The sequence below is a fragment of the Thermobia domestica genome, chromosome 10 (assembly GCF_964235325.1).
Source record: "Thermobia domestica chromosome 10, izTheDome1.hap1.1, whole genome shotgun sequence".
NCBI classification, from domain to species: Eukaryota; Metazoa; Arthropoda; class Insecta; order Zygentoma; family Lepismatidae; genus Thermobia; species Thermobia domestica.
In genome coordinates this window covers 169825800-169839537 of record NC_137463.1, presented here as the reverse complement: position 1 = coordinate 169839537, position 13738 = coordinate 169825800, and positions in this window count along the sequence as shown.

Here is a 13738-nt window from a genome sequence, read left to right as displayed (position 1 = left end):
CCTGATCATCTGATACATAGTACCAACTCACTTACAACAGTAGCTTCGGATGATTATCAAAGCAATATCTCAGAGAATGATTCGCTAAGTGACATTCCAAAGTCGGAATTCGATGGAATCATATTTGATTCGTCTGAAACTACAACACACAAACGGAAGAAAAAATCTTGGTGGCGGCGACTATTCTGTTGCTTCGCAGGTTCGACGCCAGTCTAGGAAATCAATGAACTTCAAGAGGCTCTCTAAAAAGAACTATTGAAGCCCTTGCAACAGGGTTGACTATTCAGCTGCTTATATCTTTTGCTGTCACTGTTTTCAATAAACCCTGATGGTCTCTAGATACTTTAAAACGCACTTCACCGTTTTGGAAAAGAAAAGAAAAAAATTTTTCTTATAGTTGCCGTGCCTTTGCACAAATTTTCTTTTAGAAAAATGAAGAAAAAATATTAAAAACATTTTGCTAATGACAATACGTACAGTTGAAACGTGGACAATAATTGGATATATATTGAATTTGGAATATACTGAAAAATATTTAAACGCAAAAGGAACAGAAACCATTAGAGGATGATACACGACAGAAGTATCTAACTGCGAAGAAGTGGGAATTATCAGTTTCTTCACATTGAAATTATATATATATATATATAAAAAACAGTCAAATATGTTTACAATTAATTGGTTCGAACTTTTTTCGCGAATATATGGTCTACCACATGTGGAGATATCCTATATTATATGTTTTCACTGTGTTCTGTTTTGTTGTACACTACTTGTAAAGAAACGCTGTTTCTAATGATTCAATGTGTTAAGAGCGATTTAATGTATTGGATGGTATGTTTTGTGATTCACCTGTAAACGCATGTGACTGCCCATATACGTAGTAGTGAAGAAAGGGAGCTATATTTTTGGAAAAGAATATATATTTCGAAGTAATAGCCTACTAGGATCTACAGAAGAGGACAAAAAAGACGAGAAGAAACTGATACTGTATGGATAAATGGATAGAAAGTTTCCTGCATTATATCTTGGAATAATATTTTGAGGCAATTACTCTTTTAGAATTTCTCAGCGAGGGTATTGAAGGGAATTCTTCTTTTAGAAATATTTAGAATATTATTCAACTCAAAAATGAAGAAAGAAAGAAAATCAATTGTTACAGCTAATCTCATATTCTAGTAAATGAATGTTCTGCGATAAATTTGTCATAACTTTTTGGTGTAAAAAAAATATTAAATAAAACCGTTGCTGAAATCCGACTTATTATTTATAATGCTTTTGAAAGTGTTGACAAGGGGCATGTACCTTACATGGTCATAGTATAACAACAGTTTCCAACCTCTGTTTATAACATTAACAATGTATAAGCATTAGAATTTACTTAAAAGTGTCAATGGAAATGATAGACAAAAGTGTTGATAAGACCTTATATCAATAAGCTTCATGACTCCTTGCACAAGCAGAAATTTAAATAACTCGAAATTTTATAATAACCTAAGATTTGTCGAAACCAAATATGAAAAAAATTAGCTCATAGTTCATGCCTCGGTCACTAGATGGCTCTCAAAGTAGAATTTAGAAGTTTCATACTTCTACTAACTTCAGACCAGGCCCGTAGCCAGGGAGGGGCTAGAGCGGGCAATTCCCGCTCTAAAATATTTTTTGCCCGCTCTAAAATATTTTTCCCGCTCTAAAAAGGACGTCCAGAAGTTTCAAATTATTTTAGCAAATCCCAAATAGAAAAATCTTGTGTGATTTTATTTACTAAATAAAATTGAACTTAGCGCGCAATTACTACTACTAACAAATGAAATTGTACGTGGCGTACATTTCTACGAAAAACAACAGTTATTCTTATTGCTAGATATACTCAATAATCTCCCATGTATTACTTTTCCTCATTCCAAGAGTTTGAAGAATCACAACCGCGAAAAGCATTCAAGGCGTTGGACAAGATGCCCTTCCAAAGAATACCCATATGAAAATTGATCCGAAAACAGGCTATGTTACATGAATGTGGGTGCCTGGCTTGTTCATGTGTAACATTGCAGGAAAAAAAAACATTTGTTTTAGAAACTTGACAGTACATGTCCCACGTGTGCCTGTAATTAACGTATAAAACATGCAACATGCCCATGTTCCTTACAGTGCAAGGAAAATACATGTCTCATATATGAAACTGGTACCGAAACTGTGATATCTGGAGAAAACGTACATGTGCCTCTAGAATAGTCAGATGCAAAAAAATCAGTGGGGAATTCGGAAGTTTTGTTTATTGTAAAAGCGGCAACAATGCTGTTTTTCACGTGATTTGAGTCTTTGCGGGGAGCACCCACGAAAATAAATCAATGATTGTAAAATGTTTCTAAATAGCAGTTTGCATTGGCTCACTTTGTGTTTTCTGAGTGGCACCGAACCATTTGTTTCACGATTTATTTACAAATATACGGAATGGAGAGAACGTTAATTCCTTATATGCACTCAGAGAAAAAAGTCAAGACGGCAGCAGAACACCGAACCTATTATTTTAAAAAGATTTTGTCACACACAATTATAATTGCGCGCAATAATAAGTAGCAGAGTGCTTAACGAATTTCCAGAAGGAAACAAAAACAGTAGAAAATGAACTACAGACAAATGTACCTCGCTAGACGTTTCCAATTACTCTACTGACTATTATAACGCCATAAATATGAAGCAGGCATCCATCAAGTAATTTTTTGGTGCAAAAATTATCGAAAATGAAACTAATTCAGAAGCAGGGTCATATGTATCTACATGTATAGAAGGTCAAGAAGAAACTAAACGTCAAACATCTGATTTCCACCATGTTAGTGTTGATTTCCACCATGTATCAGACCTTGGCGATACAAAACCTGCTCAGCCGCATCTTGCAAATTTTCCAGGTTCCAGCGTTTCTGGTTCAATTCGACGATTTCGTCCAATATGGTACAAAACGTGGGATTGGCTCGAGTATTCTGTTATGTTAGATGCTGCGATATGCTTCCCATGCAGGAAATATTCGTAAAGAAACTATGATCCCTCATTTGTGCAGAATAGTTTGAGACTGGAAGCATGCAACCGAGAAAAATAAGGGATTTTCTCGTCACACCGATTCTGAAACTCATAAGCACGCTGTGGCCTGCTACTTGGAGCAACGGAAACGTGACTACTCGGGCGAAACGGTCGTGAAGAAGGTGTGTAGTGATGTAATTATGAATAATATGTACTATGTGAAAAGTATGATAGAAATTATTCAATTCTTAGCTGTGAATCAGTTGTCCTTTAGGGAAGATTCTGGGTGTGAGCAACTCGGAAAACAATCATGTTTGTTCTTAAATTTGTTTGAATTTAGTATTCGTAAAGATCCGAAATTAGCAGAAATTGTCTAAACTATCCCTGCCAATGCAAATACACTAGTCCGGATATTCAGAATGAGGTAATTCATTTCATCATAGAATCTGTTAAGAGGAAAATAGTAAATGAAGCAAACGAAAGTACATTTTGTTCATTACTTGCAGATGAAACCAGAGACAAACAACGAATCGAAGATTTGTCTATCGCAGTTAGGTACCTTGTGAATTTTAAATTGCAAGAAAGATGCGTAATTATACTGAAGTTGGAAGATACTGTCAGCATTAAGAACGCCATTTTAGATTGTTTAAGAAAAGTAGAATTCAAAACCGACACGATAATAGCACAGTGCTGCGATGGAGCACCTGTCATGAGTGGACAAAAAAATGGAGAGCAAGCTCTTTTGTCTGAGGATTTGAAGAGGAACATTTTGCAAGGATGTTATAAATAGAGGATCTGCCCATATGTATCTTCATCCTATTAAATCGGTGAAGCCAAAAAGCAACCGAGCATCGGCACGTCTGATTGGCTGCTCTTGTTTCTACCATCGTCTGATTGGCTACTTTCGTTTCCGCCATGATTGTTGGCTCAAAACATTGCGATCCTATTGGGCGGAGTGGGCAGAGTAGGGGTGGCGAAACTGTGACGTATGGCTTCAAGATTTTGTTGTAAGGGCAGATCCTCTATTTTATAAGATCCTTGACATTTTGTTTGTTCACTGTTTCAATCAACAATTACATTTAGTTATTTGTAGAGCCATTGACAAAATTCCTGAACTGAAAGAGTTCTTTGATATTTGTCAACAACTATATTACTTTTTCAGAAAAGGACGCGTTGCAGCAGATTACGTAGGAAGGAGTTTAAAGCAATTGTTGCAACAACGTTGAACTGGACATCTTGACACAGTGACTGTAATTCATGACGACAGGTTTCACATATTAAGTGCACTGATGGCAATTCAAACTTCCCGTGAAGAATTCGCCTCAATGAAATTTGAAGCTACCGATTTACTACATCAGATCTCCACTAAGACTTTCTGTTTCCTTACTGAGCTCATGTTCAGGGATATCTAAAACCGACAAACGCACTGCTACAAAGAAGAGATTTGGACATTGATGCCGCTGTGAAGTTAATAGGATCGGTAACGGAACAGCTTAGGTCTTGCCAGCGAGACGAAGAAATATTTGAAAATATCCTTCACGATGCAATGAAGGCATATGCCTTAAACACTTCAAATCAGCAACCATTGAAACGCAAATGCACACTCCCCAGTCGCTTAGCTGATTCGGTTATTGATTTGGAAGGCATAAATTTGGAGAAGGGAAAGGAAGACAAGAAGGAGCTGAAAAGATTATTCTGCGAAGTTCTCGATATCTCCGTCGAAGAAATTCGGAGCAGATTCAGTGAAACAGGGACAGCTGTGTTTGGTGCCATTCACCACTTACTGAGCGAGAAAAGAAGTGAAGAAAATTTGAAACCTCTGTGTGATGTTGTAAAGTACAAAGACCTGCATTGCAAAGTGCTTCAGAATTTGAAGCAGGAAATAGATCTAGCAAATCGACTGATCAACAAGACATCATATCATCTCTGGAAGAGCTCACAAAACAAATTGGAAAATATGGCGAGGCTTTCCCAGGCCTAAAGATGCTTACAGAAGCTGCTCTAATTATTCCGTCTTCCACGTCCACGGTCGAAAACTGCTTCTCACATCTGACAGCTCTCCTTCGACCTCAACGTCTGTCTATGGGACATGAAAGAAAATCGGACCTCGTTCTCCTGGCTTACAGCAAAGATATTCTGCGTGCACTAGATCTAGACCAGCTTGTAATTGAATTTGCGAAATGCTCACGTAAACTCCTTTTGATGTAATTACTTACATAAGGACTGTAAAAAATATTTATTTTACTTGTCAGGGTTGTTTCTTAATTTTTATACATAAAAATATTCCATAATCTACTTGTAATAAAAGTATCGTAGTTCCAAAATACTATAATTTAGATAACAGTTAATAAATGTTCCTAAATAATTTATTATTTTTTACTTTTAGTACTACTTAGTGTATTAAATATATATTGAATTATATACCATCATTTTAACAAAAAATGTTAATGATGATATTTGATAGTCGTGGATTTGGCACTGTAATATTTATCAGCATAATAAAGTGTTTCAACTTTTTTATAGATTCCATAAATAATAAATAAATATATAAATGAACATAGACATTAACAACGAAAAGCGCCTCAAGGAACAAAAACTATATATATATATAATACTAGGGAGAGAAAGAGTTTTTGTGTTCCTTGAGGTCCCTGCCATTGCCCCCTCAGTATTCATCATTGCCCGCCCTAAGCAATCAGGGCTGCTTCAGACATAAATTTTATTCATATCAGAATCTTGTTACTTAAGTAAGAATTTACGTTTGTTGAACTGATGTAACGCGGTGACTATCTGTACATATCGTTAGGTGGTATGCACGAGTATAACTGTGTTCTGCACAGAGATTTATTGTCCATTGACAGGTGCATAAGAGACAGGTTATTCAAAACGTCCGAAGCTTGCAGTTACACAGACTCGTAGGCCAGTAATTAATGCAGAAAACAGTCGATATTGACAAAGAGGATAGGAGTGAGAGGTTGAACAACAGGTGTCAAAATATCAGACATGTAGCTCACATCACGTAGTTTCGCAGAAGTGGAGCTTTCTGATTCCGTGATATGTGACCTCTTACCACATCTCTTCGTAGCGGGATGCACTATGAGAATGATCACAGCGGCTTCCTAGGAAAACGTTGCATATATACGGAGTCATTTTGAATAATAAAGAACTCCTTAATGGCAAAGATCTATTTATCCGTGATTACCTGTGAACCAAGATATGCTCTTATGACTCTCTTCAAACGTATCTATGGAGTCAGGAAATTAGAGAAGAGTGATTTACTACTATGTATTTCGCATGACGTGTCATAGTGCAGACGGGCGGCGTATTTTATAGACTGGAACTATCATAAATCCAGTCCGTAGTTTCTCTGTATTTGGACTCAATTGTCCTCATTCACGATGTGCATCTTCAAGATCTGTAACACCAGAATTTCCAGGGATTGGAATACGCCCAGTGTGAGATCAGACCAAAGTCCTGAGTGCTCACCAATTATCCTACTTGTCGAGGCAGTCATGCTAGCAAGTCAAGTCTTTTCCAGCTCTGTAAGTATAACACTCGAGCGTTATAAGGTAAGCTCACCTTCCACCAGTGAACGCACCAATTACTGCATCCCACGATTTGACCACAGCCCAGCAGAGTCCAATCCAATCCGGAATCTCTAGGCATGCCTAGGGAGGGGTTTTTGTTCATTCCTGGCTCTGCCTACCTCTATCGTTAAATGGCAACACGTAGTGACTAAGGTACTTCCGAACCCAATGGTATGTATAGGTCACCATTTGGGACGGGCCATCACACTCTCTCAGAGTCGTTCAAGTAATTCGTAATTTCTTCTAATTACTGTAGAGGTACGCTGTACATTACCAGATCCAATGGGTGATGTAGACTGTCTTCCTTTAAAGACAATGATCATTTGGAAGCGGGGGACGAAGTATTGATTCCATTTCCTCTCTTACTTACTACGAGGGATGATCAAATTAAAACCTTAAAGTGCAATACATTTTAGAATGTAACAATGAAAAGGAAATCTTACTTCTTATTTTTCAACGTAGTACCTTTGACGTTGAATGCAAGTATTCAATCGCTTCGGAAGTACATGGATACCATGTTGGAAGAATTATTTTGGCCGAGGTTGTAGCCACTCGTGTACCGCATTTTTCACTTCTTCATCACTATTGAAATGCTTGCCTCCCATCATTTCTTTGAGTGGTCCAAACACATGAAGTCACTGAGGGCAAGGTCTGATGAATAGGGCAAATGAATGAGACACTCAAATTTGATGTTATCTATAGTCTGAATGGTCAAACAGGCAGTATGCGGTCGAGCATTGTCATGCAGTAGGAGGACAGCTGAAGACAAAAGTCTGATTGCAGGGCGAAGTTGATTTCACAGCAGTTTGAGTACGAGGCACTGGTCATTGTCACTCCTTTCTCCATGTACTGTTCTAAAATTACTCCTTTTGTATCCCAGAAGAGAGTGAGCATGACCTTTCCTGCTGAGGTTGAGTGCGGAATTACCTATTATTATTATTATTATTATTATTATTATTATTATTATTATTATTATTATTATTATTATTATTATGTTTCGGTGAAGAGGTATGTACCCATTACTTACTCGCTTTTTTTGGTTTCTGGTTGATGAGAGTGAACCCAGGTCTCATCGCCTGTAACAATCCTGTCCAGAAATGCATCATCCTTGGCGTTGAAACAACGTAAGAGTTCTTCACAGGCGTCAACGCGACGATCTTTCAATTCAGCAGTCAACTGAAGAGGGACCCATGTTGCAGACGCCATATTGAAATGCAGAACATTATGCACAATATGTTGAGTTGAATCAAACTAATATTCATGATTGAAGCCATTTTTTCAGCGTAATACTATGTTTTCCTTTACAAGCTGTTCCGCTAACACATTGTTTTTACCGGTCACTACGCGGTTAGCCTGTCTCGGTCGAGCAGCATCCTCCATAGATACTATGCCATTTTTAAACTTCGTACACCATTCGTATACTTGCTACAGAAACAAACACGAATGACCAACTTTGCTGTCATCCTGCGATGAATTTCAACTGGTTTCACACCTTCACTGCTCAAAAAACCGGATTACCGAACACTGTTCTAGATGGATGGTGGGACAGCCATCTTGATACTGACGCCGTCGCTTTCGTCGTTCTCTTACCAACACTCTTCCACCTGTCGGTCATTATGAGCAACTTAAGACATATTACTGCTACATATCCAAGCAATCACCCAACTTTACGGCATTTGATTGCATTTTTGAGGTTTTTATTTGATCCTCCCTCGTAGTACTACTGAAGTACGAGAATGCGTTAGGATACTGGTATCCCATTCCGAACCCAAGAACAAGCACAAATCTCTAATTGAGGACTTACCACTTTATCCTCCCTCTAGGGTATTTGATTCGCCCCCGGGCACACCAACTATCCCTCTTTCATACGTGTTGGAGTACTACGTAGTTTTATCTTCCGAACCCAAGGGCATGACCTAGATGCACATTTTAGAAATAGAATGTGAGCCTTCACCTCCGTCAGTAGAGACAGCAGTTGACATTGTCTACTTCGATGAGACTGTGACGAGGTCGCATGTATCCTCTCAGCTCCAATGTTACTGATTAGTCGCTGTTTGGATATTCGGTCGAAGCCTTTATTCCCCAATATGTTGTTCTCTAGTCTTAACGTGCAGTCCATAGATAGAAAGCATTACCAGCCGGAAATACGAGAGTAATGCACTTCCCGAGTCCTATCTCCCCGTCAGTACCATACATACTATAATGCTTGTGCTCAGAGACAACCCTTCCCCTTTCTCAGCACAGGTTTGGAACAGGCCATGGAGGGGTTGAAGTTAGGATTTAGACCACTTGGACATTTGTAGGTCCAGGTCGCCAGATACTCCTGCAGTATCTGGTACGTGCATCGTCGATGGAATTTTCTTCTTTCGCCATGACACTTTGCTTCTGCAACGATTTATGTTGGTCAATGCAATCCTTACAGCACGTGACCTACTCTGATGTGAATGAACTCTGACAGTGGAAGCCTGTCGGTAAAGATGACGAATACATTGGTAATTCCAAATGTCTGCAGGAAGTTGAATATCTCACTTGCACTCTTACCTAGCTTATGTACAACTACAGCCATTATTCTCCTCCTCCAACTGAAATTAACAAACGGGGCAATTAAAACATTATAATCACAATATATCATACTCTATATCACCTCTAAGTGTCATGTTCATGGTGGCTTTTTAAGTTTACGCTACTTACGATCGGTATGATTTTTTTTATAAATTTATATCAATTCCAGGAAATATTGAAAGTGATGAACCCTATTGTTTTTCTTTTATATGTAAATGACTGAAGTTTAGATGTAAAACAAACGCATGTACACTAGTAGAAGTTTAATATACAGAACAAATTTGCTATAGCAATCAACATCTTTTTGCCAACATGTGATCAGTTTCATAATCGCGTCGTTATAAAAGTATCATCTTGACAACAAAACCACACCCTGACTTCATGCTTCACCGCATCATTAGAATCAAAATGAAGTCCTTTCAATGTTTCTTAACTTTCGGAAAATAATAGAAATCTGATGGAGCCAGATCTGAACTGTATGTAGGATGAGATATGACAGTGAAACCAACACGTTGAATCTTCTCAGTTGTCTTTGTACTAGTGTGAGGGAGATCATTACCATGCTAAATGAGAGAATTTCAGTTGTCAACAAACTTGTCGATTTCATGCTTCCAGTTTTGTAAAAGTATTACAGTACTAATCAGAATTGAGTACCCTTGAGCAGGTATTCCATATGCACTACACCATGAAAATTCCAAAAGACTGTAAGCATGACCTTGCTGCTTATAATACAGTCTTAAATTTTTTCAGTACAAACGATCCTTTGTGGCAATACTCATGGAGGTTCTCTTGTCTCTGGGGTGAATATGGTCTACGCAAGTTTCATAATCTGTTATAATATCGTTCAAGAACTCATCTGTTTGCAAATATTCTGTTTCATGTCAGAAGTCAATTTACTCTGCACCTGCCATTCATAAACTATTTTGTATCCAGATCTACTAAGTACAGGGTGAGTCAAAAATCCTTGGACACCTGCATAAGTTTGAAAATCGACGGAAAAGTAAAAAGTGGTGATGGGAACAGAGGTTTGATGAGAGGCCGGAACTTTTGAAGTGTATGCCATTCATGGCCGCCATCTTGAAATCCGCCATTTCGGATTCAAGTCATTTTTTTAAAATGGGAAGGGGGTGTATGACACATCAAATGACACTAGCTTTTGACCTGGAAACTGGGTCAGTGGGTCCCTCACCAGCTGACCGCTACGAGCCAAGTTCTAAGACTGAATATCTGTTCATCTTTGTTGACGAGACACAAAATCTGTCCAATTTTGGACCGTATATTAACTTGTGACGAGAAGTGGGTCATGTATGACAATAAAAAACGGTCATACCAAAGGCTATCACTGAATGAGCCGAAGCCTTTGACTGCAAAACCGAACATCCATCAAGGCAAGGTCTTGCTCTGTGTCTGGTGGACTACAAACGGTATCGTGCACTACGAATTCTTGGAACGTGGTAAGACAATCACCAAACATGTGTACTCATCACAAATGAGAACGGTAGCCACCAAACTGACCCAGAAACAGCCAGCATTACTGAACAGAAGAGGTGTGTTTTATCACCAGGACAACGCGCGCCCTCACACCACAAAACAGACGCTGGAGTTAGTCTCAGAACTTGGTTCAGACCTTCTACCTCATCCTCCCTACTCTCCAGATGTCGCCCCTTCGGATTACTATTTATTCTTGGACATGGACAACTTTATGCGTGGCAAGCAGCTCAAGACTGAACAAGACGCCAAAAATGCAGTTGCTGAGTTTTTCCAGTCTCGGGAACAAATATTCTACAAAACTGGCATTTACAAGCTTGTTGAGCGCTGGGAGAAGGTTGTAGAAGCAAATGGAGGCTATTTTGCCGAATAAATAAACCGTTAAAACCCTGTAATTGACAGTTTTCTTTCATAGTATAAAAGCGCACGAAATTTCTTGCTTCCCTCTAATGTATAGAGATAGAGACGTAACCCTACTAGCGTCAACCTTCAATGTAATTATTTTGCGCAAATCAAAATGTTTGTGTGTATTAGAAGTAATGATAACCCTGTTGCAATGCACATAAAAACGGTAGGGTCGCTCAGAAGCCTCATAAGTTCTGCGACCAAACGGTCAACTATGCCCAAACAGAAAATGTCAAGTGGAAGTGCACACACGGGAAACTTACAGGAGAAAAGTGAAGTTTAGCATTGAAACTCAATAAGAAACAGATTTTAATGCAACTGTAATCGGTCAACATCAATTAAAGCGAAGTTAAACAATTTAAATACGCATAAGAAATAGCCGAGCGGTTGTGGTAAAAAAAAAAAAAAAAAACTGTTAATCAGATGTTAATGTGTTCAAATTCTGTAAGTAGTTACGTTTTCTTCGTTCGCGCACATTAAGTTTTGTTTCTCAATAAGCCAATGGTAAATCTCAAATCCTTATTACTTCTTTCCTCGTGTTCAGTTCCACCTACAATTTTATACTCGTATTTAGACATTGTTGACCGTTCTCTAAATTGTGTCCAAGTTTTATCAAATTCCTAGTGAGAACCAGCTAACCATTTTCCTATAACTACCAAATATGTTCAAAAATTCGTTTCAAACGGTTCGTTCGTTCGTTTCTTATATTATCAGACATACAACCAAGATGTGACTTTTGATCAAGTATTTGGAACTTGCCCCCTTTTTCCTTTGAAAGCCTATTTTTTGAAGATGATGCTCGTGTATTTTAAAATAAGGTGTTTACTAGGCTACTTAGTTTCACTTCCCTAACATAGTAAGGGACTCAAGAGATACCCTACTGTCGGCTTAACTTTTAAATATCTCTTCCTCTTATGATAAACGTGTTAAAGAATGTAGCGTGATAAAAACTCAAATGAAGCCAAATGCTAAACACAATAGGTCTTATACAGAGTCGTTTACACGTATGATTAGTGCCATACTAAAGGCCTGACTACAGCAGGAAACATATGTTAGTGGAAAAACATTAGTTAATTAAAAAACATTTCAAGCAGTTCTTCCGTTTCACTGTAATGACAAGACATACCTCGGTGTCATCATTTTAACATTGAGTGAAAGTAATAGAAATTGCCTCTCTTCTCCACTTAAAACCTAACTTTCTGAAAACGCTTGGACACGTGCCCACTCTCTTTTAATAAGAATTTTATATACCAAGTTTCATTTCTCTAACGTGAGACGTTCTATTTTTGGCGTACATTTTTAACCCCTTATCCTTCAATAAGATACCCATTTTAATAAAAAGTGACACCAACCCAGTCCGAAGTAGGTGTTAACTTTCTTTAAAGTAACTCTAGTAACATAAGTAAGTCTAGTATGTTGCTTTTATTAACTTAAATGTCCTGAAATTGTAATTTCTTATTGTGTCTGAGTATTTTCTCGCATATAGTATAAAGGTAACCAAGGAAGGTCTGACGCTTTTTGTGGAGGTCTGTGTTCAATTGGCCCTCACACCGTAAGTTGAATGCGAATGGAGATAAGGTGAAGGTTAGTAGTGGATGTTGGTATATTCAACATACTACCTGGTTGTGGCAGTTCAGTTACACCGTGAACTTGCGTATGAACGCAGTGAACATAGGAAATCCACAGAGCGTCATAAGGGCGTGTGTGCTGTACGAGTTCAAACTGGGGTCAAACGCCGCTGCAGCGGGGCCGAAGATATACCAGACCTTTGGAGACCGTTCTCGGCCGGCAGTGCAGCGGTGGTTTAACAAGTTTAAGGACGGTGACGAGGCATTTGAAGACGCACCACGTGCCGGAAGACCAACACATATACAAAATGAAGATCAGGCACCGATTGAGGTTAACAATGGCCAGACATGTGAGGAACTGGGACTACAATTCAGTGTGAGTGGAGAAACCATTTGGCAGCACCTGCATCAATTTTGGAAGCACTACAAGTAGGCACGATGAATCCCACATGGTTTGACTTCGGACCAAAAGGCAACGCAAACAGACACCTGTAATTCTTTGCTGTTTCGTCTTAGGAAGGAGCCAGTTCTGGACAGAGTGTTGACATGTAATAAGAAGAGGGCCCTGTACGAAGCTCTACGGCGCCGTCATCATTGGTTAGCATCCTACGAACCGGTCCCAAAACAGCTGAAATCAGCACTGCACCAGAAAAAGGTCCTCCTGGGCGTTTGGTGAACTGCTCGCGGCAACGTGATCGGGAACTGCTACCAACTGGTCAGAGCATCAATGCAACTGTGTTCTGTCAGCAGTTGAGCCGTGTTAAAAAAAACTCAAAATTCAGGAACCAGCACTTCTGAATCGCAAAGGGGTCCTCCTGTTAGAGGACAAAGCAAAGCCAGCCCCCTTTGGGTAGGTTGATCCAGGACACGATTCTACGCTTTGGATGGGAAAGACTATATTGCACTCGCAATACTATTCAGATATTGCACCGTCCGATTATCACCGGCATCATTCCTTGGACGATCGCCATAGAGGACGCGAGTTCAAATCTCTAGTAGAGGTTCAAAATGCACTTGATACCTTCTTCGCTTCACAGCCCCCAAGTTCTAGCGCGATGGAATCCATGGCCTTCAAGAACGTTGGCAGAGGGTCGTTGATGCTGATGGGGACTA